This window comes from Gavialis gangeticus, unplaced genomic scaffold, assembly GCF_001723915.1.
Source record: "Gavialis gangeticus isolate Ggan-Ray unplaced genomic scaffold, GavGan_comp1, whole genome shotgun sequence".
Taxonomy (NCBI): domain Eukaryota; kingdom Metazoa; phylum Chordata; order Crocodylia; family Gavialidae; genus Gavialis; species Gavialis gangeticus.
In genome coordinates, this window is record NW_017728992.1 from 157734140 (window position 1) to 157738384 (window position 4245).

The following is a 4245-nucleotide window of genomic DNA, read 5'->3' on the forward strand; positions in this document are numbered from 1 at the left end:
GGGGGGGGGGGGGTTGGTAGCACCTTTGCCCCCTGCTCCCTCAAACTTCTTCCCATCCTGTCCCCTACTCCTTCCCCTTTCCCTTACTGTCAGATCCTGCTCTCCCTGAGCACATGGAAGTGAGTGACAACTTTAAAAACATTGACCTTGAAATAAACATACCTGTAGTAATTTGCTACATGTACCCGTAGACTGAGTTCTTCCAGAATTTGATACATTTCAACTTTTTTTGAAACTGCTAAAGGTTTTTTACCATAGGTACTCCATAAACACACTTTTAAGCAGTACTTTTGTACCTACTTGTATACAGTGCAGACTGCATGATATTAGTCCAAAGCCAAAAGGCTCATGATTTACTGTATAGTTCATTGGGCAAGGCCCCAGCAGAGTCAACAACATTTCAAGTCATAGGGACCCCACAACTCAGCACTATTCAGTGTGTGCGTGTGTATTCCAGATACGCTGCCCACCCCCCCAAGGGATCCATTTGCTAATTAGCTCTCCACTCATGACTATAACTGGGTGTCCTTGTCATGAGTCCTGGGAGCCTCCAAAAATTTATGTGCAGATGAGACGCAGGGCAGCCTTGTTCAGTTTCACCTCATGAAGGGCAGGGCCACACTAAATATCTCATGCATTAGGCTGAGAGAAGAGGTGACAGGGATTCTGAGTGAACTGTTTGGGGTGCCATTTGATGATGCTTGTTTGTCAGACATTTAAGGCTGGCGAAAAAACAGGAATCACTGGAAATGAGAAAGGTACAGCTCAGCTGTGGAAGCGAAGAGGAGGTCAGAATGTATTCCATGTAGTGGCTCAACATGACTTGAAAAAGTTGGTGCTGAGGGGGACTGTGCATAATGGCAGAGCCAACCTTGGGGTGGGCAGCATTGGTGACTACCCATGGTGCTATGATCAGGGGAATCGCACATGCACAAACACACACACATGCAAGAATTGCACAAAGGGAAGTACCTTCTCTGTTATTCAGATGGGTTGCACCAACCTATCCTTGTGGTTAGTTCCTATCAGTATATTTGCCCAGTATGGGCCATGCTCAGTGTTGGCTGCATTTAATTAATTTCACAGTTGGTTTCCATGACTGAGCACATGCTGCTTTTGGCAGTAGTTTAATGCTAGACAAAGTATTTAATGAGGTTTCCTTGTATGTATCTAAGATGAGGGGCTCTTTTTGTGGGGTGGGGACTTCATCTTGCATTTGGGTGAGCACGGTAATATGGCAGCAACCAACCAATACTATATATTTCTGGTGGTATTATGAAAAAAGTTTAGTGGTACTAAGAATTGATAAGTCTGTGTTTGAGGACAATAAACATATTGCTTTTACACTACAGGTATTAACTTAGCCCAAACATATCATTTGGATGAAGTAAAAATTTTCATTGAACCATAAGTATTAGAAAATGGGTTTGCATTCCTTGCCCTGAACTTTTGAAAATAACAGGGTAGGTTTAAAAATAATTATTTAATAAATAATCGTAAATTATGCTTTATATGTTGAAAGGAAGCACCTTTACTTTCTTTCCACTTTTTTAGTTTTAAATTGTCAAAGTGGATATTTTGCACTGGTTTGTTTTAGGCTATGTACAGAAATTTTAGTTTTCCCTGGGACAGTCATTCTGTCAGTAGAAACCACAAATGTACAGAGGTTCAGGATTTTCTAGGATAAAAATAACCCAAGAGCCAGGGTTAAATCATTCACAGGAGAGTTTCTTCCGGGATAGTGAATGTCGGCATATATTTCAGGGTCCTCCAGCATCCCAGGGTGCTTTGCTTCTGGCCTGCATGCCCTTGTAAAATTGTCATCTTCTTGACTGAAGTGAATGACACAGTACTCTTACTCTTTTACTTAATTGCTTGTTGAATACATAACTAATTGACTCCCAGAGACCTTGTTCTGTATCATGGTGATATGGAAAGTATGCAGACACTACCATTTCCAAGTTTTCCAAGAAATGACAGGACATGAAAGCTAGCAGACGTGTCCTCTGTACCAGAGCTGACCACATATTTATTAAAAGCTTTTTTAAAGAACTGGATGGACAGCACTGCGATCATGATTTTTTAAAAATTATATCAACTGCCCATAGAGAAACTGATCAGTGCAGACCAGAAATTGCCAAGACATTTAAGCATTTCTTGCATGGAGACTGAATGCCATGTCCTACATGTCTGTGGAACCTCTGGAAGGAGCCAGTCTGATGTGTAGCTCTGTTGTTCAGGCAGAACATGAAACAAGTTGATTTTTTTTCCAAGGAGGACATGTAAATACTGTCTCTCTTGATGAGGAGCTGAATATGACCCTTACCTCTTTCAATGGAATCTCTGAGACTGTAGTAAAACTAAATCATTATAAAATATATTTTTAAGCAGCTTATACTGCAAATGGCTTCCCACTAGAAATAGTAGGCTGGCTTAAATAGTTTTTGAAGAAAGATGTAACAACTTTTTATATTTTCAGATTGTATTATCCTTGATCATGCCGAGGTGTATTGGAAGCTAATATTTGTTTATCAGTTGAGTACTAAAGGAATTGATCTATCCTCTTGCCAGGTTTGGTGCATTGCAGAGGTGTTCATTTGAAAGACCTTCGTTTTCTGTATCCCAGACAACAAACAGAAACACATCTTAGCAGGCAGCGAGAATATAGCAGGAAGTTTGGCTGTGAGGTGCGGGGGTTGAGATTGAAGGTGGCAAAGCCCGATTATTAGCTCTGGGTACTGGCATTATAGCTGATTCAAAATGAGATGGGAAGAGAGGAAAAACAGATGCCAAATGCACATTTGTTTAGAGGTATTCAATCCTTAATCTAGGATGGGGAGTTGAGGTGTCATTCCCAGAAGCAATTTCAAAATTAAATGATGCCAGGAAGCATTTTATTGTGAAAGGATGTGATATCATCCCTTCTGTTCTCTCCCCATTTACCTTCATACCTATTTTTAAAATCTCATTTCTCCTATTTTTGCCTGTCATTTCTGCCTCTTCCTGATCCCTGAACCTGTTTTTCTTGTCTGCACCTGAAAATAGGCTGTGTTCTAGCTAGGATGGATTTTCTGTCTCCACCTCCTCCTTTTCACTTACCCACCTGTTGTGTGTCTCCTTCTCTGTCCTCCTGACATGCTGTGCTGAATGGGCTTTGCTGTATGCATTACCTCTTGTCAATCAGTCATCAGCATTGTCTGTTCAAGTAGCATTACTTTTGCTTGCTGGCTGATGGGGGAAGTACTGCACCCCATGTCATAAGCAGTGTATTAGAAGGGGTAGGAGCAACATGGAAAGAGCCATTAACAGGTTTCTTGGTGAAATCTCATGCAGCTCCTGCCAGGCCAATACCTAAGTATGTTTGCACAGAATTAAGAGAGAGTGGCTAACAAATGAAAATTTACTAGCCTGCATTTCCTGTATTTTTTTTTTTAATCCCAGATGAAACTGGTTTGGGTAGGGAGAGATGGTTAACCATGTTAGTTTGAAGTGAGGCAGAAAGCAGGGTAGATATGCATCTTATCTTCTTTAATTAGTCTATATAGAGAACATAAGCTTTTGTGAACTTCAGCTCATTTGATTAGGTGCTGTGAAAGGACAATCATAGATCAGTATATTAAGTGGAGTAAGTGATTTGAATACAAAAGGTAAAGAGCTATCATGGATTATATCAGAAGAGTGCCTGGAACAATGGGGGCCAACGTAATTATGTGACCTTTTATCCTCTATCTCCATAGTAACTAATAGGTTACAGTAGAGGTAAATAGACTGCTCTAACTTTTATCTGAGCCTAATTTGCACAAAATGAACTTTTTCCAACCAGGAGATCTTACAACACCTTCAGTTCTCCTGTGAAATACCAATTTTCATTTCCAGTGGTGCTGAACATGGGGGTGGGGGCAGGCTGCAGCCACCATGATAGCCCCACTCCCAGCACTGTTGCCGCCTGCCCCACCCCACCCACTCTGCGCACAGCCATCTAGAGGAGCCCAAGCATGAGCTCACAGCAGCAGCTTGCCCTCACCCTGCATACAGATCTGCGGGGACATGTGCCCCCAGTGCCTCCCCTGGGAGTGTACGCAGTGGTGGGAGCCACCGCTTCCCCCCCTTCACACCCCCTGGATGAACCACAGATTCTGTACCACACCCTGCACCGTCCTGGCTGGGCTGCGCCTGCCCCTGCCTCAGCCCTACCCCCACTCCATCCTTCATTGTGACGGCTCGATCTGCCCCTCCCACCCACCC

At 42.7% G+C, this 4245-nt stretch overlaps 1 protein-coding gene across 1 annotated transcript in view; it reads left to right on the forward strand.

The window, feature by feature from the left end:
* The window catches only part of CPQ (carboxypeptidase Q), a 394576-nt gene that overhangs the window by 82340 nt on the left and 307991 nt on the right, over positions 1-4245 (forward strand). The gene's annotated exons all lie outside the window — the stretch shown is intronic.